The sequence below is a fragment of the Chamaea fasciata genome, unplaced genomic scaffold, assembly GCF_029207755.1.
Source record: "Chamaea fasciata isolate MVZ Bird 193981 ecotype frontalis unplaced genomic scaffold, bChaFas1.0.hap1 SCAF_9, whole genome shotgun sequence".
NCBI classification, from domain to species: Eukaryota; Metazoa; Chordata; class Aves; order Passeriformes; family Sylviidae; genus Chamaea; species Chamaea fasciata.
Genome location: NW_027094094.1, coordinates 90814 through 114907, shown reverse-complemented (window position 1 = coordinate 114907; position 24094 = coordinate 90814). Strand labels below are relative to the sequence as shown.

The 24094-nt window shown below is 52.4% G+C and overlaps 2 long non-coding RNA genes across 4 annotated transcripts; one reads left to right on the top strand and one right to left on the bottom strand.

The window, feature by feature from the left end:
• Positions 1–364: 364 nt before the first annotated feature.
• LOC136293742 (uncharacterized) lies at positions 365–4320 on the top strand. The gene is made up of 3 exons (XR_010722255.1): positions 365–639; positions 1690–2336; positions 4234–4320. It is a non-coding gene; the product is annotated as an uncharacterized lncRNA (long non-coding RNA).
• On the bottom strand, positions 3396–4573 carry LOC136293740 (uncharacterized). Of its 3 annotated transcripts, none has more exons than XR_010722254.1 (3): positions 4501–4573; positions 3905–4305; positions 3396–3800 (listed from the first exon to the last, which is right to left on the bottom strand). It is a non-coding gene; the product is annotated as an uncharacterized lncRNA (long non-coding RNA). The 3 variants fall into 3 exon arrangements; XR_010722253.1 differs by lacking the exon at positions 4501–4573 and having other exon boundaries at positions 3905–4027; positions 4167–4251; XR_010722252.1 differs by lacking the exon at positions 4501–4573 and having other exon boundaries at positions 3905–4027; positions 4163–4249.
• Between the last annotated feature and the right edge of the window lie 19521 nt (positions 4574–24094).

Sequence of the window (24094 nt, the reverse complement as noted above, 5' to 3'; positions counted from 1 at the left end):
GCCCGGGCGCGTGGCCGCCGGCTGCCTGCGCGCGCCACCCGGACCCCGGAGCCGTCCGGGCGCGATTTTCCGCGGCGTTTGCGGGTGTGCGGACACGGGATGGGGGCGCAGCGGCGCCGCTGCCGGCGGTCCATTGAGCCAGGCGCCTGTGCCAGCAGCGGGGGGGCACCCCAGCGAGTGCCCGCACCAAAGATGACGGTTCGACCGGAAGTGGCTTCAGCCTCAACCAGTATGGCGGCGAGGACGGGCGGAAGTCCTGGCACGCTGCTCGCAACCTATTGTAACCGAGTGCAGCCGAAAATAGCCGAGGCTTGACGAAAATCGCCGACTTTCGGCCAGCAGTCGGACTCAGCCGAGGGCAGTTCGGGGTGATCCCGGACCGGTGCCCGCCCTCCCTGTCGCTTCCTCGGCCGGCGGTTCGAAGGCGATGTCGGGGGCCGCTGTGCCCGGAGCGGGAGCACTCGCTGTCGCTGCTGGAGCCGGGCGGCGGCCGGCCCGACCAGCAGCAGCGGCTGCTTTCTGTTCACACCCAGAAAGTCATTCCTCACCCCAGTTATGCAATCACAATTACTTCATTTTTGATCTGCAGTTACAGCCACATTTCTTGAAAGCTGCCCGGAAAACCTGGCTGGGACTCAGGTAAAGAAAGGGAGACTGACCGGTAACACCCCGCGGGGCCGCCGGCAGCGGCTCGGGAGCGCCGGGCGCGGGCCCCGGCTGCGGCAGTGGCGGCCGTGAGGGCTGTGCTGACAATGGAGGAGGGCGGGAGCTGCCGCAGCGCGGTTGAAGCGGAGCGGAGAACGGCCGGTCCCGGGAGAAGCCCCGAGGACGGCGGTGGCAGCCGCGGGGGGCGGCCCCGAGCGGAGCCGGGCCGGGAGCGGGCGGCCGGGGCTGCGTGGGGCGAAGGCGGTCCCGACGCGGGCACGGAGCCGGGGAGGAGCAGCGGGGCCGGCTGGGGCCGCCCGGCGGAGCCTTTCCTGGGAAGCAAAACCTGCGGTTTCTCCCACCTCGGCCCCGTGGCGAGGGGCAGCGCAGCAGAAGGGAGCAGCACCTGAGCGGGTGGGGCAGTGCTGGGGCGCAGGGAAGATGCGGCTGGGGCAGAGCTTGCAGGCTTCTTACATTTAAATGAACGTGGAAAGCTGAGAGAGAGGTAGTATAAAAGCTCTGTGGGTGCTCGGACAGGTGAGACGTGACTCAGGGGAGGGAGTCGCTTTCCTGAGCTCCTGAAGTTCCATTTGTCTCTCTCAGGAGCAGATGTGAGAAGTTTCCTGTTTGGAATTGGGCTCCAAAAGGAAGGAACCTGCAGCTGCTTCTTTTGATAAATCCAAAAGCATGGGAGGCTGTATGAAGCACACTGTTTTAAGTAGCCAGTAACTTCCATGGATATTTTAACTATTAAAAATGGTGACTTTTAATTCCTCTGCACACTGATGTCCCACACAGGTTTCACTGAGGCTGTGAATTGCAATCCCGACCATCTTCCGGTTTCTGGTGCTTAGGGCTGTGGCATTTGGTGTGCAGAAAACATCCCAGGCTGTCCACCTAGGGACTGTATGGGCATTTCCACAGGTCCTCAGAGTGGGAAAAGGCCAAGAGGGTCGTAGTGGGACCTCTCTTTCTCCCAGGCCTGGCCATCCTCAAGACACCTCTAGATTGGTTTTTAAGTGTTTGTTGTTTTTTGTTTTCCAGCCCAGGACTAAGCTGGAGAAAAGGTGGAGAGTAGCAAGTGGGACTGCCATGTTAAGATCCATCCTTGGATTCCAGGTTCTCCCAATGGGTTTGTCCAAAGAAAGGAGGTGTTTGCGGTACCTGTTTGTTCACCTGTTGAGCTTGGAAGAGATGCTGAGCATGAAATTCCAGGGAAGCTGCACTTGTGTAGTGGCTGGAGTGAGAAGCATCTTGCCTGTCTTTCCCCACTGGTGTGCTGTGGTCATTTCCTCTCTGGGTCCTTGTTTCCCTCTTTGTCTCTGTATCCCTCTGTCCTTGCCATGTGTTTGGCACTCTCTCTTTTTCTCCATCTTTCTCCACGCCTCGTGTTCATGCTTATTCTCTGTGGCTTTGTGGTGCTCCCCGTGCCACTGTTTCCCATGGGATCCTTGTGTCCTGTTTGCTGTCCCTGTTCTTTTTTAATCCCTCTCCGTCGTGCAGCCCATCAGTGTACAGAGGCTGACTGGAGGGAGGTTCTTGTGCTGCAGGTTCCGTTCAGGAGGCTGGTGTGATTCAGCAAGCCCACAGTTTGAATTGCCCCCTCCATGTGGTCCAGCCAGCTGTGCCCAGTGCCCATCCTGGAGTGCCTTTTCTGTCAGCTCACCTGCCATCGTGCTGGAGACTGTCAGGCAGGTGCTGGGGTGGACGAGGGGAGGGCAGGGGGGCTGAGGTGCTGTTGTTGGGCAGGGCTTGCTCTTTCACCCACACCGAGTGGTGGCCAGGCTCAGCTGAGCACAGCAACTGGTGTTGGAGAGATGATGCCTGTCTCGTCTGTCTGAGCTGCCCCAAAGGCCGAGGAAAGGGCTGAGGCTCTGGTGGTTTGGCTGTACGAGGCCCATGGCAGCACAGTCACCGCCCGGCTCCAGGCCTCCCTCCCCGTTACGGAGGCGATGCTGTGAGTCCCTGCAGAAGGGCTGGGGCATGTGGCGATGGAGATCAGTCCCTTCAGCCCTGTGCTTTGTCCCCCAGCTGTGACCTCCTGGAGCATCTGGCTGTGTGGGGCCACCTGCTGCTGGAGCCACAGGGCCTGAGGCTTTCCTTTGCAGCCTTCGTGTGCTCTCTGACCTCCTGGTCCTCCTGCAGCCACCCAGGCCAACACTGTGAGCTCAAATCACAGACTGAGCTGTTCCCCATCCCGAGCGTTGTGCAAGGCAGCAGTTCCAGGGAACAGCAGTGTCCCCATGTCCTGCACCCAAGTGTTGCAGAGACGCGCTTGAACAACCCTGCTCCTCAGGGAAGGAGGACAGCTGCCCACTGCCCAGCCAGGGTAGGTGGTCTTGAGCAAGTTCTGAGTTCTTTAAGTGTGGACAAAGGTGCAGAAAGGCTGGTGTGCACAAGTTCTGCTCCAGCCATAGAGGTTTGGGGAGCAGCAGATTCCACAGTGACTCCTGTGTTGCAGCCTTCATCTTGCCTAGCAGTGAGTGTAGAGACACACTCTACTCCCTTCCTTCTCCCTCTGCCTGTCCCTTGCACCACCCTTGCAGAAGAGGAAACACAAAAAAATCAAGAGGATTATGTAAAAACAAGCTGGAGCCTGTTTTTTTAACTTGTTTCCAGGTAACTGCACTGACCTTCCTCCTCCCAGGGGCTTTGTTGTAGTTGCTCTTTTAGTGTCTGCCTCTGAGCAGTATCTCACTCCTGGGACTGGGGAGGCTGAGCTTACCTTTATTTTTTGGGGATGAGGTGGAGGGGAAGTCTGCTTCAGCCCCTGTGGGGAAGAGACTGGGCACAGGGATTTATCCTTCCCATGAAAAGGCACGCACGGTGATTTCTACACAAAATACTTTATTAGTCAACTAAAAGCAGTGGATCAGCAGCCGGAAAGGGAAGAGGGAGAGGAAAGAGTCAGAGTCCAGCACAGCATGTGGTTTTCACCCTTTTCCCCTGAAATGCCTGTGGCCGGCCATAAAAAGCCCCACCACCAGGCTCAGCTTCTCCCTCCCACACTGGCAGGGTGCAACAGTAGCAAAGAAGCGTGAGCACAGGTACAGGGCAGCTCCGTCTGTGGCCAGGCCCTGCCTGAGCTCCTCTTGGCCCCTTAAATGTCCCTCAGGAGGTGGCAGCAGGTGACACTCACATGGCAGGGGCTGCACCTGGAGAAGGAAGAGGGAAATGAGGAGTCAGAGGGCATATCTGGCTCTGCCCCATGGGCTGTGGGAGAGCTCCCCACAGCCCCCACAGGGACTGCCAGTCTCACCTTTGGCCCTGCGAGCAGATGTCCAGCAGCTTCTTCTGACACTTGGAGGCACCTCAGGCAAGGCTGGAGCAGCAGTCACTTTCCTCCTCCCACGAGCACGTCCCTTCCTTGGCCCTTCAGCTACTGGCGATTGAAGGAGACACAGGAAGACTGATTCAGTGATCAGAATTTGGTTTCACTGAGGTTTTCCAAAAGCTTGTATACCATTTCAGGAAGGTTAATAGTTTCTACTACAATAATTAGGTTAAAAGATCATACAAACAGCTCATGCATTTTACAGCATCTTTTTCGTAGGGGGTTGATTGAATCTCTCCTCTTCCCATAAACAGGTTTAATCCCATCTTCTGTAATCTCAAAGTTCTGTTTGTTCCTGCCATGGCATCCTGGTTATCAAACCAAGCCTGCAAATGAATGGTGAGCGGTCTGGGGCAGATGGAGGGAATGGCAGGGCTGTTTCAGAACTGCAGAGAGAGGACGGAGATGTGGGGGAGCTGCTGGTATTGCAGCATCCCTTCCAGCATCCCCTTCCCAGCGTGCCTCCCACAGCACCTTCCCCTGCAGAATCCTCCCTGCTGCCACCCCTCCGGGCGCCTCACCTGCCAGCAGCACCTGGAACTTGTTGGCCGAGAGCATTGCAGGGACAGCTGTCATTTTCTCACACTCTGTCCCGCACACTGAAGGTCAGGTGCACCACGGGCTCATTGACCTCCTGCAACTCGCTGGAGCTGAGGGTGTAATCCACGTGCCAGCACACTGAGCCCAGCTGGGTCAGTACGGTGGGGAGTGGGATGGTGTCAGCACCCCGGTTCACTCCAGCATGGTGATTTACACTGACCCCCACACTCCTGTTAAGACCCAACACCCCGCTCACACCTCAGGCTGCAGGCACTGAGCCAGTCCTGGAAGGGGCTCTGCTTCTCCTCAAAGGAATGGCACAAGGCGCTGGCATGCTCTGCTCTTGAGGGGAGACAAGAGAAGAACCCCTCTGCTCACACCAGACCTGAAGCTGCCAAACTCCACCAAAGCACCTGGGGAGGCCCCAGGGACTGATGGACAGAAGGGAGGTGACAGAGGACAGCACAGCAGCCAGCCTGCCCTCCATCTGGATGTGAAGGCAAGGCTGGGAACTGTCAGCAACATCCCAGCACGCCTGAGGAACCTTTGGGCAGTCCCAGCTGCTGCAGGTCACCTGACAGAGACTCACCATCTACCCAGTGCTTGGCCGCGCTGGAGAGGATGAAGCCGAGGACAGCAATGGTCGCCTTCAAATCCCCCGACTCTGCAGACGGGAGGGGGGGTGAGCTCTGTCACCTTGGAAAGGCATCCCCAGACACACTGCTGCCCATGCCTGGAGCATGGCTCCATCAGGGGATCGTGGTAAGGACAGCAGTGCTCACCTAACTTTGCATCTAAGGGCAGCTTCGGGATCTTGTCATACTGTGGGAGAGCAGAGCACCACGGTAAACACCAGCTAACACACTCACTATCAGTGTTAACACTAACAATTCTTACCTAAATATTAATACTAATAACATATGCATAATATACGCATATTATTACTACTAGAAGAGGCCGGTAGTGTTCTTAACGCTGAGGCTTGCATGAAGAACACGAGATTAAATAATGTTGCTGATTATGCCATTGTAGTGTTGAAACGCTTGGCCCCCACCGCGGTGAGCAGCGGGCCCGCAGCAGGCGGGGGGCGGGCACTTGAGTATCTTGGCCAGGGTGCTGATCCTCCCAGCGCTGATCTCGGCCAGCACCCAGTCGGGGCGGCCCAAGTCCCCGCAGAAGCGGAACCGCTGCGGGGAAAGAGGCGCCCACAGCCGGCAGCGGGCTCTGCACGCGCCCCCGCTCCCCGCCGCCGACCCCCCTCCCCCCCACGTCGCCGCCGCTCCCTGGCCCGCGCTGCTACCGCAGAGTCCGCCTTGGCGACTCGGAACCGCTCCCGGCCGGGCTGCCGGCTACGCCCCTCCCTGCCCCGAGTGCCGACGGGCGCTCCGGTGGGGGCTCTGCAGGGGCCTTTCAGCCGGGACCGGGGCACAGGGAGGGTCGGAGAAGGGGACGGGGGTCTCGGGAGCGGGACCCCGGGCAACCGCGGACCCCCGAGCGCCCCTGGCTCCGCCCGCCTGAGCGCTCGCGCTCCCATTGGCTGCAGCCTCAGCTGCCAAGCCCCGCCAATCCCGGCCCGCCTTTCTCCGCCCCGTCCAATCACAGCCGCCCTTTCAATCCGGGCGCGGTCCCGCCCAGATCAGCCCGCTCAGTCGCGGCCCGGCCCCTCAGCCCGGTCCCGGTCCCCCGTTCGCCTGAGGCGTCCCTCCCGCCGCCCCGGCTTTGGGAACGAGCGGAGCCGTGCCTCCGCTGCCGCAGCCTCGGCAGGTGCTGCCGGGACCCGGGAAGGGCGGCGGGAGCTCCCCGTTGAGGTCCCGGCCGGGAGTTCTCCCAGGGAAACGGGGAGACGGCGGGGAGCGGGCGGAATGGCGGGAGCGGGGCGTGAGGGGACAGCGGGGGGTCGCGGAGCCGAGGGGGGCGGGAACGGGCGGGCCGGGATTGGCGGGCCGACACTGCGCTGTGATAGGTTGGGCTGGCCCGGCCGCCGCTGCCTCAGGTTGTGATTGGCTGGGGTGGCCCGGCCCTGGGGCATAAATAGCGTGCCCTGAGGGGTCTCGGCGCTAGTTCGGGGCGGCGCGGAGAGCGACGGGTGGGACTGGGCGGTCGGAGGAGCGCCGCCGGAGGAGCGCGGCTGCGCCAGGACGGGATCTTTGCGGCTTCCGGTCAGGGGAGCGCCGGTGAGCCCGCACGCGACTCCCGCGTCTGTCTGTGCTAGCGTGTGGGGACTGGCGGTGTCCTGGGGCAGCGCTGCCGGCCGTGCCCGGTTCTTTCCGCCGCGCCCTGCGTGACTCGGACGGCCGGAGGCTGGTGCGGGGCTTGGTGCGGCGCAGGGAGACCGGCTGGGGCTACCAGGGGAGAAGTGCTTCCGTGGTTTCTGGATACAAAGTAACGCTTAAGATATCAAAAATAAAGCTGCATTTTTTTTCAGTTTTAATGTTTTATTTTGTTTTATTCGAAATAATTATGATTTTTTTCTTTATTACTCCGTTTCATTAATTTCGTCGCTTTATTACATTATTTTGGTTTATTTTTGTTTTCTTTTGCTAGATAGTTGTTGTTACTTCAGTAAAGGTTGTAGGGCTAGGGCTGAAACACCGGTTGCGAGGCCAGTGGAGGCATAAAGCCCCAGGGTGTGGAATAAGGATCTTGGCACTAGAGGCCGGCCCAAAACAATGAGGAGCAATGGGAATGCTGGGGCTGGAGTGGATAAATGCCACGGGAGAAGGGGATGGAGCTGCAGCTCAGGGCCTGCAGGAGATGCCTGGGGGGTTGCCAGCCCTTGCCCTGTGGTACCAAGCAGAGGCTGAGGGTGTGGGGGTTCGGAGGGCACCAGGGCCCGAGAACCAACACAAGGGCACTTTGGGATGGGGGAGCAGGGGCCCAGTGGCTCTTCCCAGCCCCCGGTGCTGCCTGGGGGAGGTGAGGGGAGCCTTTGGGCAAGTGCTGGGCTGAGACCCAGCGAGAGGGGGAAGACAGATGTTGGGCTTCAGGTGCCAAGTGTTCCCAGGGCTGGGAACCCAGGAGGATGGGTGGTAGAGCTCCTAAGGACATTGAAGCGATGATAATAACTGACTTGTGGCCTTATCAACAGTCCTGGGCTGCAGGGAGAAGCAGTAGCGGCTTTTAGCGGCAAGCAGTGGGACGCTGAGGAGCTGGAGCTGAGACAGCAGAGCTGGAGGAGACACAAAGATGGTAGGGTTTGGGGTGAAACCCCTGTGGGGCTGGTCTAGGGAATATGGAGCCGGGACGGGAACTGCGTGACTGGAGCTGAAATTACTGTAAGGGGGGGATAGGGATGGTAGAGCTGTTGCTGCAGTAAGGATTAGTAGGTTGGGGCTGGAATGTGGGTACAAGAGCTGTGCTGAAACAACACAGAGTTAGACCTAAAACAACAACCATACTCTGAGAACCAAAAGCAACGTTATTATGTGCCAGTGCTGGGAAGACATGGAGACAAAAGTGAAACAAGAGCTGGCAGTGAAATAAAGCCTGTGGGTCAAGAGCTGAAATCACTGGGGCAGGGAAGGGGACTCTCCAGGGCTCGAGCTCAAATCACTTTTAGAGTAACATAGGAACTTTAGGGCTGACGAACTGACTGTGAGATTGGTGCGCTGAAATGACTGTAGGCCTGTGATACTGATGTTGTAGCTGGGTACTGAGCCCAGAAATGGGAGAGAGGGTGGAGAGCTTAAAAGGGATTGCTGTTAGCTCCTGAAATGCTGGTGCTGCTGGGATATTGCCCGTGTCAGGGATACCCACTGTAGGGCTGCGGCTGGGATGTTGACTGCGGGGTGGGCATAGACACGGTGGGGTCAGGGCTCAATGGCTGCTCAGCTGGGGCCAAGATGAAGACCCTGCCCCGTGGACGGTGGAGAATTTTCAGCTGCCAGAGTCGGAGAAATGCGCACGTGGAGCTGGAAGAACCGAGCTGGCCATGAAATAAAGCTTGTGGGTCAAGAGCTGAAATCACTGGGCTTGGGAAGGGGACACTCCATGGAGTGAGCTCACATCTCTAGAGGGGTGGCAGAGAGATTGCCAGCGCCATAGCAACTCTAGCGCTGACGTACAGACTGTAGGATTGGTGTGCTGAAATGACTGTAGGCGTGTGATACTGATGCTGGGGCTGGGTCTAGAGCCCGAAAATGGGAGAGGGTGTGGAGAGCTGAAAAGGGATTGCTGTAAGATTGCTCCTGAAACGCCGCCGCTGCCGGGATATTGCGTGGGTCTGGGACTGCCACTATAGGGCTGGGGCTGGGATATTGACTGCGGGCTGGGCATAGACAGTAGAGTGAGAGCTCAACTGCTGCTCAGCTGGGGCCAAGATGAAGACCCTGCCCCGTGGACGGTGGAGAGTTTTCAGCTGCCAGAGTCGGAGGAATGCGCACGTGGAGCTGGAAGAAGCGAGCTGGCCGTGAAATAAAGCTTGTGGGTCAAGAGCTGAAATCACTGGGCCTGGGAAGGGGATGCTCCAGGGCTCGAGCTCAAATCACTTTCAGCGTGACAGAGAAATTCTAGGGCTGACGTATGGTCTGTAGGATTCAGCCCGGCCCCACTCCCCTGGCCCGGGCTCTGCCCCAGTTCCCCAGCATCGGCACCGGCCCGGGCTCTGCCTGTGCGCGGCGTGGGCGCTGCCCCGCATCCCCGTCCCTCGTGGTGCGGGAGAGGGCGGCTCGGGGCGGGGGGCAGCCCCGCCGCTTCACATGGTGCGGCCGGTCCCGGCTGGCGCCCTCGGGGCTGCCCTTGCCCCGCGGGCGGAGGAGGAGAAGGGGCAGAAGGAGGGCGAGGGCGGAGCAGCCCTGCCAGCGGCCGCGGCGGGAGCGGGTCCGGCGGGCGCGGGCGCTCGGGACGCGGGGGCGGCGGGGAGGGGACGGGAAGGGACGCGGGCTCCCGGCGGCGCCGTGCCGGGCGCTGCCCTCCGCGCACATCGCGCCGCCGGGCTGACTCAGAGCCGGCTGCACCTCGCCCGCCCTCCCCGGCTCTCCCCACCCCTCTCCGAGCAGTTCGCGCCTCCCTCTGCTCTAGAGGCTCCATCTCACCGTCTCCCCCATCGTTCTCGCCTGGCAATGGTTGGAGGACTGTCACGGACTTGCACACACCGCGACTCGTGACCGCGTTTCCCCGCTTGTGTTTTTCCCGAGGCAGGTGCGAGGTGCTCCCCACCACTCCCCGTCCCCCGCAGCCCAACTTCCCTGCCTTGCCTGCTCCAGGCGCCCTCGGCCCTCGTGCCCGACCCTGCCAAGTCTGCCGCTGCAGCCCTTACACCTCGGCTCACGGGTCTCTGAGGGGACCCAGCTGGGACCTACGCCTGGCAGGATCTCTGGGTGAGGGATTTCAGTGGGCAAACAGCACTGACTCTTCCAGGCTGCAAAAGGACCTTCTCTCTTTCCTCACACCGGTGGCACCTCCTTGCCTCATCCCCGCAGCGTTCCGACTCCAGCGGGTCTTGAGTTTGAAGTGTGTAGGCTTGGCTTAAAACCTTCACTGCAAAGTGGGGAAACATCTTAAAGTTACTTTGAGAGAGTCCAAGTTGTTCCCTGTAATCTTTTGTGATACAGAAAAGTGAACCGGTGAGAAGTTCCAACAAATTGTCATTACTACCTGCTAAACTACCTTCAAATGTCATTTGGTGCTTCTTTTAAGGTATGAGGGACTCAAGGGGATAAATCAGGACACTCATTTCCCAGTTCCTGTAAGAGCTGTCCTCAGGAAAGAGAGCTTAGAACCAACTCTGGAAATGGGGAATGAAAGCATCTTTTCTTCCTGGGGCTGTGCTGGGGTGTAAAGTGGGTAAACATGAATATCCAACTGTTTACATCCTGCCATGCATGTTCACACTGATCTTTCTCCTGAAAAAAAAAAAAAAAACCAAAAAAAAAACCAAAAAAAAACAACCCATGAGTGAGTAGGTGAAAGATGATGGAACTGTGAAAAACGAGATTTTTTTTAAAATGTAAAATTTAAAAATAAATTTAATAAAGTTATAAGGGAGATTAAAAAAGCAAAATAGGGTTGGTTGGGTGACTTGGCACTCAGCTAAGTCTACACTTTGCTATATTAAAGTTATACTTTAGATACTTTTTTATTGCATTAGTTTGTTGAATATTCATTTTTTTATAAATTAGTTTTTATATTTTAGGAATTGTTTTGTATGGCTTTTTTGGGGGGTTGCTTTTTTAGAGTATGTGGTTTTTGTTTGTGTTTTTGTTATTACTTTTAATTTGGGCTTTGGTTTGTGCTTTTTTTAGATGGTAGATGTTTGATAGTTGGTATATTAATAGTAGAGGGGTTTTTTTGTATGTTTACTGGATGTTGTTTTGACCAAACAGACAGTTTAAGCAAATAGCAGAGTCTTTTTTATATGTTTATTGGATGTTATTTTGGCTAAATAGACAGTTTAAGCATACTATATTAGCGAATATTAATATGCTTAGTTTTCTTTACTAATAGAAGAAATAAAAGAAAAACTTATATTTTTACTACAACATTATTACTTATATAACATACATTTTGCGGAAAGCCAACCCTATAATATAGATTTCTAACAGGACCAAACTAATTGTGTTAAAACTATTCCTCTCCTCCTGTTCCAACTGAAGTTGGAATGCATCCAGATTTGAATTTCCAAAGTCTGGCCTCTCTTTTCAGAGGTTACACTGAACTTTGACCAACTTGGTCATCATGTTTGAATCTGAACCCACTTTTATTCCTCACCTTGTCCCTCTTCACACCCAGAAAAACAACGGGGTATCACATATATCAGACTATGCCTCCGTAGTCTTGGGCAGATAAGAGCAAAACAGGTTTCACATGAACCTGTCTGAGGTCAGGGACGTTCCATCAAATGTTAGTGAACTCAGATAAATGGGATCAAAGATTCCCAAATAACAGTATAAAATCACTCTGAAACATCTGCAACTGCAAACACAGATGGGCAGAGAAAACAGTAGATCTGCAGGTGAAACCGTTGCCTCAGATAAGGACAGTGTTTGCCTTTGAACTCAGCCAGTTACCCTCTGCCTTCCACCTGGGGAACTGGAAGGAGACTTGTGGTTGTCTCCCCCTACTCTCCTTCTTTTTCCCCTGGACCTTGCCTTCAGGGTGATCATTCAGCTGGACACTTCCTGCACTTGCTGTCTCAGGTCAGTCCCGCCAAAGGCAGAAATGAATGCCGGGGTGTGGGAACACGCAAGACAGAGAGGAAGGCATCTTTAATTAGCACAGCTGGTTTGATAACCAGGATGCCATGGCAGGGACAAACAGAATTTTGAGATTATGAGAAGATGGGATTAAACCTGCTTAGGGGAAGAGGACGTGCTGTGTCACATCTCAGCATCCCACATGACAACACAAAGTGACTCTGCAAGGCAAAGACTTAATTTTAACAGGTCTCATTGATACTAGGCAAGCCTGATTGTTATCTCAAAAAGCCATTGCCTAATGATTGGCCGTTAATGCCCGTCTCCCAGGCTCTTTCAGGGGTGGGTGGAAATAGTCAAAGCCTGCAAAGGACACTTAATGCAAATTGCTGCAGTCAAACCTTTTCTACTGTCTGTCCCCCGGTTTTGTGGGGGAAGATTCTCTTAACACAGCGGGGTTTTAAAATTCAAACAAATTTTGTGGGCAGTCATTGAAGCGCAATCAATGCAGAAGAATATAGACAGCATCCAAAATCACTGGGAAGTATCCCATTCTTGTGCTTGAAAGGCTTTGAATCAGAAGGTCTGCCAGGGCTGTTGCCTGATGAGTATTTGTGAATCTTCCCAGTGAGATAACGTAACTTTTTCTAGCCTGGTGATGCTGTAAGCAAAAGACCATCCCAAAGCGCAGGAATGAGCCTGGCATTCTTTTGGCAGTGTGCAAGTATAACCCGAAGGCAAAGGCAGTTTCCAAGTGGAATGACTGAACTGGGAGAGGTTTGAAATGCAGGTAACCTCCAGGGAGGTGAAGCGGGGAGGGCTGAAAGACAGCACAGCGCAAGAGGCAGCTGGGTGCTCCGGCTTGTACACATCTTCCAGGGAAGCCTTCCTGTGGAGAAGGAAAACTCACGGACACTGTGGCTGACAGGAACTGAAGACATGCTTTCAGTAGAATGGCACTGAGATATATGTATACACTTTCTTTTTCTTTTCCCGCTGAATGGGGGCTACTTTGCTATTCAACATTAACCTAAAAACCAAGTACCCTAAAATATAAAAAGTATTTTTGCGAATCTCTGCTATCCCCCGTGATGGGTAGTGTGTGAATAGAAAACTTGGAGACAGTAGCATAAAACACAAAGGCAGGAAGGGAGTAAGTGTTTATCACGATGTGCAGAATGCACCTCTCTGCTACAGCCTTGAAAGCTGCTTCTACAAGCTGGCAATATTCAGTTGCTGGAAGACAATATAACTAATCCAGACATGTTCAGCATGTAGAATTCCAGAATCTCAGCCTTGTCCTTCCCTCACGAGCAACAGGAATTGGATTCATTTTTTCCCCAAAGAAAAAAATCACTTGAAAGTCTAGAAGTTAGAATCCAAGAAAGATATCACATCTGCTTCAGTGAGTTTCTCTCTTTTGAACTTGGGGAGGAATTATTTTACTGTGCCAGAAATGCAGGAATTGTGTTGTTACATGGAAGCTTTAAAAAAGCAAAGACAAAATTTGAGCACTTCACTTCTTTTTCTCCTTGATATTCATTTTCCCCTGAATTTCAGCCAAACTGCCAATTCAAAACTCATATCATTGCTTAGTGTATGGAAATTCCGATAAAATTAGTGTGTCAGTTAAGAAGAAAACAATGTGAAATAAAGAAAGTGAATGTGAAAATAGTAATTTGAAATAAAATAGTTCAGTTAGATGGTCTAAAATCTTCTATTAGTGAAAAAAAATCACTAGATCTAATGTAGAATAACAAGAGTTGTCAGAAAAATATCTCAGAAATACTTTTACACACACACACACACATTCCTCTGTGTGTGTGTGTACACTTCTCCCCATCCTACTGCTTTTTCTTCCTGCTTTCTCCCCTGTAATTTTTTAAGAGCTGGTATTTGTCATTTTCATTCTATTCGCCCAGAATAAAATTTCCAAGAAGTTCCCTAATGTTCTTTTTGGCTTTTGAGAATTAAAACAAAGAAAAAAAAAAAAAAAAAACAAAAAACCACCCCCATAATTAAGAACAAAACCCCAGGCCTTTCCCACATTTTTAAAAGCTTTATATTCCTGCATTCTGACACAGACAGAATCCACAGGACAGTTCAAACAAGTGGGCTGTTATCCTCTCTCTGTTTCTATGGAAATGAGTGTCAGACCACTTAAAACAAAGCACATACCTTACAGTAATCACTACATTTTGATTATTTAAAATAACAGAGCGCAGTTTTCCCAATCCAACCTCTATTTCTATGGATACAAGCTGAAAATCGTTGTAGAGAAGCCTGTTCCATAGTTTTTTCCAATTCTGAATTTGTTTTGGATGCTGTAAGTTCTCACAAGGCGCTATGGATGATACGATCTAACAAGAGCTTCAAGTGTGCTGTAATTTGAACTGGAGAGGACCAATTCTGTGAGCCAGAGTTAGGAAACATTCTTGTGTGTGTAAATAGAAATTGGAATGAATACTGAGTGAAGTACTCCACCCAGCAGGTTTAGAAGGAGGGGAATGATTTGCTGTTTTCTGCTATTTTTTGACTTGCTTCAGAGAGAGTGAGCTGAGCTAAGCAAGTTCTGAGTTTGGTGATCATGAGCTGCTCCTTGGCCAAACTAGTCAAAACACCATAGAGACCCCCACCACTTCACGAGACAGAAGATGTGACCCATTAAGTTTGCAAAGCCAGTCTCCTCACGTTTCATTTGGAATGAAACCTCACTCCATTTCCTCAGGAGAGGCAGCAGAAGGTCCCCGCTCCCCACCCCCCTGAATGCTGCCAGTCTTGCTGGCACTTCTCCTGTACGCAGATTGTTTTTTCTAGCAGTGCACCTGGCACTTGTATAGACATGAAGTGAGAGGCATGTCCCATCTCAGAGAGCTTACTGCTGCAAACAAGAGAATGTCCCTGGTCACTTCCCGACATGATGTTTCAAAGACACAGTGGGAAAGACTGTGTGTCCTGCCCCTCAGTTAGGAAGGACATTAGGCCACAGTTACTGGGTGGAGCACGGTCAGGGAAATCACCCTCTTTGTCAAAGTGCTTTACTACGGTTTTATGAGCCTGCCTCTGATGGGTCGTTATCATGACACTGTTCCCCTTCCGTAAGTATTTAAGACAAGATTTTCCAAAATGACCAATGACTACGTACTTGAAATTCAAGACAGAAGCTTTTCAAAGCCACAGAATCAATGTCAAAACACTGAAAAAACTGTGGCTTTTCCAAGAGCCTTGAAAAAATCGGGCTTCCAGATGTCTCAAGTTAGGTATGCAAAGGCATGCAAAACTGATGGTGTTTCAGAAAAGAATAGCCCGTATCAATATCTAATCAGTGAGAGTTAATAGTTTTGAGATCCAGACCTCAGGCTAATTCGACCTGAGCACAGTGAAATTAGAAGCATATAACAAAAATTTAAAATGATATTGCAGTGCTTATAAGTGCCTGCTTTTCCCATCAAGACTGTAAGGGCTCCCTGGTAAATTCTGTGACTCAGTGACTTTGTCAAACTCAGACTGGGTGATGCTTGAAGATTATTCCATGTGTATAAGGTGGGAAGGATTTCAGTACACAGAAATACCCGAGAATCGCAGTAGATACTCAGAGGTGCTCTCAGCAAATGCCTCCTCTGGCTATGCACAGCCTGCTCATTGACACTTTTCTGTCCTCTTCCCTCTTTTTCTGATCTTTCCACCCATCTTCAGCACCTGGGCATGCGGCCCAGTTCCAGAGTCTCACCATGCTCTGACTCAAACCCCTGATGCTCATAATGCCTGGTCGGCAGATCCTCCCATATCGACAGGCTCTAATATTCCTCGTGGGAGGAAGATAAATTGCCATTAGTCAGGCTTAAAATGCACTCCTTGCACTCCAGCTGAAATAACTACGGGATTGGAGGAGGAGGAAGAAGAGGAGGAGAGATGATTTTGTTTTACAGCATCTAGAGTAAAAAAAGTTGTGGTTTTACCTCAGCCTTGCCAGCCCACTCATCTCCTGGGTCCATACACGGACCTTGCACATACCCTGGACTCCTCGATGCCGAACTCCTGGAATTCAAGCTCTGCAATGACTGTGTCCAAGTGTGTGAGCTGGCACTGGGCTGATCCCAGCAAGGATCATGGAGGTGCAGGGCACAGGGCATTTGGACATGTGATGACAAAGAAGAGATAGTGTTGGGAGCATTCCCTTCTTGGGAGGCTGTGCCGAGGAGGTGGTCCTGTCAGCCCATCCCTGGGCAGCGTCACCCTCTCTCCTTCTGTCATCCCATGCCTCAGGGTGCCAAAGGCTGGAAAGCAGGAAGATTTGACAAAGAGCTCTATATCACACATGAAATTTGGGGAAAAACTGAAGGAAACTTTTCTGTGTAATAGTTGTGTAAACTGAGAGCGAACACTGAGAGCTACAGTTTTAAGGTGCGATTTTGGATTAAATGTATTCCCTCTGAATGCTTTCTATACTTAATTTATACATAAAAAGAAACATTTATTTTAAGACACTAATGCGTTTCTTACCAAAGGAGTGAAGGGTGGGAGATTGCAACTCACAGATGAAGTGAAGTGAAACCACCACAGGGGTTACTGTAACTGTAAGTGGGGTATCCCAACAGCAGGACAGGTTTGGGCTGGGATTAGCATGGGCTGTATAGCTGGGGTCATGCAAAGGTCTGTCTGCAGCCCTTCTCATAGTCCCTCATCTGCAGGGAGAGGCTGTAGGCCTGGAGATCAGGCTGAGTTTGGGAAGGGTCAGGAGGACACGGTTACGGAGTGATGTAAATGCGTATCAAGAGACTTGAGGGGTGGCAATGTCAGCTATAGAACAGCAAGGATCCATGGCTAACGGCTGGAGATAGGGGCTGCCTGAGAAGGACAGGAGTGCTTAAGGCTGAAATCAGAAGAGAAACCTCGGTGAAGATTTCGTGTTAGAAATGGTCTCATCTGCCAAATCAGATATTTGTCTTCAGGATTGCACGAGTAAGGAATCCCACAGCAAAGAAAAAGGTTCAGGTTTGGGAGCAAAGGCAAGTTGGGCAGGACTGCGGGGCTGGGGCTTGGCTGTTTACCTTCTGTTCAGGACAGTAAAGGCCTCAGAGGTCGTAACTGAGGCAGGAAAGGGTCGCTTGGCTCAGTTAGTCTTGTATCTAGAACTGTTCCTTTAACAAGGGGGGGAGCTGAGGTTCATGCAAGGGACCAGGAATTGCTTTTTAGCCTTGAAAATGCCAGAGGGGTGTGTGTAACTTGGATATGATGATAAGTTCATCTGGCAAGAATCACAGAATATTTTGATTTACTGAAAAACCGGGCAGCTCAGAAGTTACTACTCGACTCATTGCTGCTCCCATCTGTTGCACACGTAAGCACAGCAGAACAGATGATTTTTTTCTGAGCCTGAGGTCTTCGACTGACCCTCCGTAAATGCGTCTTGCCAAAAAGCAGACTCGGGGGAGGAAAGTTGTCAGATATAATAGAGAAAGAAAAGGACACAGGCTTCAAAGTCCACTCCAGCAGAACATGGAAGTGACCTGGCTGGAAATGAAACCCGTAGTCTGCTTCCCCAGCCTCCTGGAAGCCTCTAACAGCTCCACAGGCAGTGAGGGGAGAGAATAATTGAACTTCAAGTTGAAATAAAAATAATTTTCAGTAGCATTCTGCAGTACTTTTAAAATACTAGAACCATGAAATATGGTGTGATGATAACTATCAGGCTTGTAAGCCTGGTAACTAGGACTTTTACCTTGAAGATCTCAGTATGGGTACTTTAAGCCTTTTAAAACAGAGTTAAATCAATTTTTTTTTCCCTAGTTCTGCTAGCACTAGCCTTTCTTTTCACCCCCTCAAAAACAGAGCAACTCCCTCTTGAGGATGTTATTTACTTTCCATATTATGTGCTTACCGATTTCTGGAATTGCCAATGTATTTGGATACCTGCATAAATTTAAGTTTCAAGAAAACTGTAAGGCTGAAACAAAAGAGAGAGACCGCTGCAGATGGGATACTGGGAAGGAATTCTCGTCTGTGAGGGTGCTGAGGCCCTGGCACAGGGCCCAGAGAAGCTGTGGCTGCCCCGGATCCCTGTGGCCTGACTGAACTAGAGGTAAAGCCGCCTGGGTGTCCTGCCCACGGCAGGGGGTGGGAAGGGATGGTGGAACGAGATTGAGGTGAATGTTTTGAGATTAATTCGTGGGTTTTTTAATAATATACTTTATAAGCCTGTGTAGTAGATATTTTAGAGTTAGTTTGTGTTTTACTGGATAACATCACTTTCTTAAGCGTAAAGGAATGCGGGGTTCCTGGAAGACATTCCTCTGCCGAGAGGGAAGATAATCACCCATCGCGGAGAGAAAGGAGGGTGTGACCCCTGGCTGATGGAGCTGAGCACCGCCATCAGCCACCGTCAGCCGAGTGCTCAGCGCCCCACAGCCATCATCCCGACTGTCGTCAAGGACATACATCTCAATACCCGGTTCCAGCAAACCCGGACAAAAGCTTCTGTCTCCCCGGAAAAAACTATTCACCTGACTTGCAACCGTAAAAGACCCTAGATGAATATGAATCAAGAATCATACACACAAAGAACCCATGACGTAATCGGTTGCCCAAGCCCAAAAACTGTATAAAAACGGGCTCTGCACACTCTGAATTTGTGAACCGGAGGGGGACTCTGTGCCGTTCCATGGTAACTATTTTTAACTCTTTTTGCTCACCTGAGCACCGGTCGCTGGGCAGGCCCGACAACTCGGCCGGGGCGGGACCGCGGGAGCACCACCCTGCCCGGGCCTCGATATCTCCGGGCCGCTGCCGCTCCCGCTCCGCCCGCCCCTGCCTGCGGGAGCAGCGGCGATTCCGGGGTGCCGCCGTGCCGGCTCCGAACCGGGCATGGCCGGGAAGCGGAGCGGGGAGCCTGCGGCCCGCGGGACGAGGAGTTCGATGGCGCCCGCCTCACGGCGCTGCTGCGGGACCCCGCGGCCGCCGCCAAAGGTGAGGGGCTCTGCGTGGCGGGAAAGGCGCGCCCTGAGGCGGCCGCGCTGGGCGGAGGCGGCCGCGCCGTCCCGGGCTGAGGCGGCCGCGCCGTCCCGGGCTGAGGCGGCCGCGCCGTCCCGGGCGGAGGGGGCCGCGCTGGACAAAGGCGGCCGCGCCGTCCCGGGCTGAGGCGGCCGCGCCGTCCCGGGCTGAGGCGGCTGCGCTGGACAAAGGCGGCCGCGCCGTCCCGGGCTGCGGGGGGCCGCGCCGTCCCGGGCTGCGGGGGCCGCGCCGTCCCGGGCTGAGGCGGCCGCGCCGCGCCGTCCCGGGCAGAGGCGGCCGCGCCGTCCCGGGCGGAGGCGGCCGCGCCGCGCCGCGCCGTCCCGGGCGGAGGCGGCCGCGCCGCGCCGCGCCGTCCCGGGCGGAGGCGGCTGCGCTGGGCAGAGGCGGCCGCGCCGCGCCGTCCCGGGCGGAGGCGGCCGCGCCGTCCCGGGCGGAGGCGGCCGCGCCGTCCCGGGCGGAGGCGGCCGCGCCGTCCCGGGCTGAGGCGGCCGCGCCGTCCCGGGCGGAGGGGGCCGCGCTGGACAAAGGCGGCCGCGCCGTCCCGGGCTGAGGCGGCCGCGCCGCGCCGTCCCGGGCGGAGGCGGCCGCGCCGCGCCGTCCCGGGCTGAGGCGGCCGCGCCGCGCCGTCCCGGGCTGAGGCGGCCGCGCCGCGCCGTCCCGGGCTGAGGCGGCCGCGCCGTCCCGGGCTGAGGCGGCCGCGCCGCGCCGTCCCGGGCTGAGGCGGCCGCGCCGTCCCGGGCTGAGGCGGCCGCGCCGCGCCGTCCCGGGCTGAGGCGGCCGCGCCGTCCCGGGCGGAGGCGGCCGCGCCGCGCCGTCCCGGGCGGAGGCGGCCGCGCCGCGCCGTCCTGGGTGGAGGCGGCCGCGCCGTCCCGGGCGGAGGCGGCCGCGCCGCGCCGTCCCGGGCTGAGGCGGCTGCGCTGGGCAGAGGCGGCCGCGCCGTCCCGGGCGGAGGCGGCCGCGCCGTCCCGGGCGGAGGCGGCTTTCCCGGGGCACGTCGCAGGGGGTGGGTGGCACCGGTGCTGCTGCTGGCGGGGCTGGCGCACATGGCACCGCTCGGCCCCTCAGGGTCGCGGCCGGGCCGGAGCGGGCCCTGCACGGGGCGCCGGTGCCCCGGGTTGACGCTGCGCCTTTGCAGGGCTGGAGACGTTCGTGTCCGTCGCCAGGACGCTGCCATCGGCCCAAGTGTACGATGTCGTGGAGGGATACGTGAAAATTTCCATGGAGTGTGCTGAGATATTCAAGCTTCTCGATGGAGAAAGGAAGCCTGAAAGTGAAGTAAGTTGGACAGGGGGCTTGTAATTCAGGGACTGGCGGCTGCAGTCCCAACAATCCCACCCTGGAGAAGAAGCGACAAAAGGTTGCCAGAAAATGGTCACAGTGGCCAAGGCTGCCAGAGCTCCAGGAAGGTTTGGGCAGCGCTGTCAGGCGTGGGACTGTTGGGGTGGCTGTGCAGGACCAGGAGTTGGACTGGATGATCCTTGTGGGTCCAGCTCAAGATACTCTGTGGTTCTGTGAATAAATGCTTTGTGGTGTAGATAACTCTGATAATTGATTATGGCTTTGGTTTGGTTTTTTTCTTTTTTTTCTGGAAGTAGCAGTGGCAGAAGCACCTACCGAGTGGGAGATGCTCTTTTCAGTTCATAGATGTTCCTGGATTTAATGACACACACAGCCAATCGTCCCGTCCAAATCAAGCTGTTAAGGTTCTTTAAATGTTATCAAAAGATCTTTTAGGAAATAAGGGGATCAATAAAAGCAGTTAAGTAAGCAAAACAATAGTCTGGTGAAAGTAAATGTTCTTAGGTATCTCCCTGATATATCAGTATTTCTAGGAAGCCGCTGGTAAAGTTGACCTCATTTTTCTTATTTTAGCTGGACACAATTTATCCTCATCAGAATATGACGAATGAACAAAGAGTTCAATAATTTTTCACTCTGAATGCTGGTGCAGCATTGCTGACTGCTTACAACATAGTACTGTATTGTGTGGCTTTTTAACCATCGCCTGCTATTCTTTGTCTTCCAGTATCATTTTTATCTGTGTCGTGTTCAGTGACAGCCTTCCCTCAATATCCCATTGCTCACAGGGGCTGGTGTTTGTAATGGGCGCAGCCCAGTGCTGTGTGGTTTCTGGATTCCTCTGCAGGGAAATAATTGCAAGACCGGAACAGCCCCAGTGTTTTTCTTGGGGACATTTTGTTTTTCGTCGTCCACTTAGGAGCAGGCGTCTCTTAAAGCAATGATTCCTTGAAACTACATGCTCTCCAAAGTGATCTTTTCCGAGAGGAAGCATTAATTTGGGAGAGAATCTAAAAGTTAATGTCACTTTCGTGTGTGGAAGCTTTCCTCTTGGGGTGGGGTTACCCTTTATCGATGGTGGTTATTACTATTTGCTCAGCTAATAATTTCAAGTCTTACCTGATATTGTCAGATACTAACATACTTTTTTATCCGGCAGATGCTGTTAGTCTTTCAAGCCCTAGAAGCCATTTTACTGAGGACAGCCAGCGACCGCCCACATTTGTGGGAATGAACATCGTCAGAAAGTTGATTCATTCCTATATGAGACTGGTCTATGCTGCTTTGTATTCTGAAAATCACAAGTAAGTCTTCTTGGTGCTCTGCTGGAGAATCTCTGTCAGTTGATCTGGAGGGACTGTACGGGACGTTTCAAAATTCATCTTGAGTTATTGCTAATAATCCACCTTTATTTAATAATCCTTTTCCACTTGTCATAAAATAATTGCCTGTGGAAGTCTTTGCAAAGTGAAAGCTCTGATGCATCATACAATCCAGTGCTGTAGGATAATTTCCTGAAGGTGTAGTTTTCATCGGTTGGGCCTGCCCTGGTGAGAGCTAACACTGGTGGTACCTTGAGTCCTCTTACTTTATTGCTGCTTGATTTGTGGGGTGGAATGTACTGCGTGGAACAGGGCTGGGCAGTCTTCCTGTGACAGCAAAAAGAGCTGCTCTTGAGTTCTTTGTTTTCCTGTATTTTTTTTGGAGTCAGGTTGCCATGTTTATAATAGATTTTTCTCTTTCAGACTGGCTTTTTCTGTAATTTTTTCAGTCTCCTAAAACTGAGGTCATTTTAGGTTGCTCAATAACTGTTGTTATTTAGTCCAGACCAAACAATTTCTCATGCTCCTGTGGATGGGGAAAAAAGTTGCAAATGCCAGAGACATTTCAGTACAGACCTGGGAGGAAGAGGGAAGCAGAGAAAAAATCAGACTGAAATTGACTTGGCCGAGGCAAATGACTCATCTTTCAGTCTTTGAGCAGAACTGGAAAACCTTTTCTCTGCTTGCCTAGTTCATAGGCACAGCTGTGCTTCCTGAGCTGTGCAGTTGATCTTATTGCAGCAGGCTTTTTAACCTGACAAAGAATCTCAAATGTGTAAACTGGAAACAAATTTTGAGGCTGTGCAAGATGTGCACTTCTGATGAAATGTTTAAAGATTGCAGGTTCTGGAGGAATCCTTCTAGAACCTGCACAGAGGGGGCTGCAGATTTCTGGTGGGAGATGCTCTGCATTTTCTGTGCAACCTCTTTGCTGTGCAGAGGGATTTTCTTTATTGCATGTCTAGATGGGATCTCTGCTTGAACCACACGGCTTTTTACAGATTGTCCATGACAGATGCACGATGGACAGGTTACAAATCTGTTCATGGTAGTGGCTGTTCAGATGATGGAGGTCTGCTGTCCTCTTATGTATTCCTGTTGAAATAAATGGCAGACCTCTATGAATTTAGGAGTTCATAGAATCATAATTAAGGCTTGCGTAGTCCAGCCCCACTGCCATGAACAGGTCATCTTAGAGTTGTTCGTTTTGGCACTTTCACCCTTTTAAACTACTTGATAAAGGGAATATCCAGCCTCACCTTATGGCCTAATTTTGGGGAAGAATATGAAAAGGCATTTCCTTCTCCCTTCCTCCCTCACCCCTCTTTCCCAGCTGCTGTTATTACTACCTAAAATAATTGCTTTGATTATTTAACTTCCCTTCTATTTTCTCTTGAAGTTTTAATCTGTTGGTTTGGTGATTAGTATAACCATGATCCTGGAAATAACCTGCAGGTTTTCCCTCTGCTTTGTCTTTTTAGGATGAGCCAGGGGTGCCTTACACTGCTGTCAGCAATGGTGGCTCAGGGCCCGGGTTCAGCAAGGGATCTATATAGTCATTTCGATTTCAATGAAATACCTGCCTGGATTGTTGGAAAGAAGATGCAAGAAGGTAAATTAAGGTCCTGCATGCAATGAAATGCTATGCCATGGCTCCACCAGCATTTTTAGCTAACTGTTGGGAACAAACTGTTGCCAATGTTTGTTGTATTTTCATCTGCAAGAGCTTAACTCTCCCTTCCTGTCCTGTGTCAGGCTGAAGTCCTTGACTGTGCCTAACTGGACACATGAAAATGCCTTACGTGTTGCCAACGAGCTGTGGAGAAACATAAATGTACAGTTTCTGTGAACTGTCCTTCTGGTGTCTAAAACAGAGTGAAAGCGATAGTACACTCCTGGAAACTAGTCAGTCATTTTGTGGTTTGGTCCCACTGAAATAAATGGAAGTTGGAGAGGGGATATTGCTCAGTACTAATACAGGGTAATTGTGTTTGAAAGCATAAACAGAATAATCCAAATTATCTCTAACTGGAAATCCTTAAGAGGAATATGTGAGTGAGGGGAAGAAGTCACTCCTCTTTTTCCTGAAGAAACTATCTCTTGTTTCCTCCCTGTTTGCTAAAAATAGTCAGGATTGACACAAACCAGAACAAGAATATCTAAGTGTCATTCCAAATGCAAGTATAAAATTAATCCAGTATTGTTTGCAATGTTGACATATTGTTTCTAGATTTTAAAGATTACTTGCAGAGTGAATGTGTAAGTTTGTGTTAGGTTTGTGCCATGTGAGGTGAAAATTCAGACGTTTTCTTTATTAAGCAGTCAAATGGAAGGCAAAAAACCAAACATCCCTTTTTCCCTGGAACCACCTTTTATAGTTCTGGAACTGTCAGATTCCTCGAGTTTTGACCTCACTGCAGGAGTTGTCTGCAGGAGTACCTCCACCCTTAATTTTGAGTGCTTGGGTGTAGTCTTTTGACCACAAGCTGCTCAAGTGCTCCAGTAAGGTACAAGGAAACAAGCATCCAAAAGGTCTTACTCTTGTACAGCTTTCCATGAAATTGTGTCACAGCTGGTTATCAGAGGTGAGTTTTTAACACAAAAATACCAGGCCCAAAGCTTCCAGCAAAATTTTGTTTGTTTCTATATTTCTTCTTTCAGCCTTTTCATGAGTCCCTGCTGCCTTATCTTTTGCATACACAGAATCATCTTTACATGCAGACTATTTTGCACAGCAGGTTTAAAAAAAATTGTAAACCATGGGGGGACTCTGTCAGGGAGTGTAGTGATAGGATGAGGGATGAGGTTTT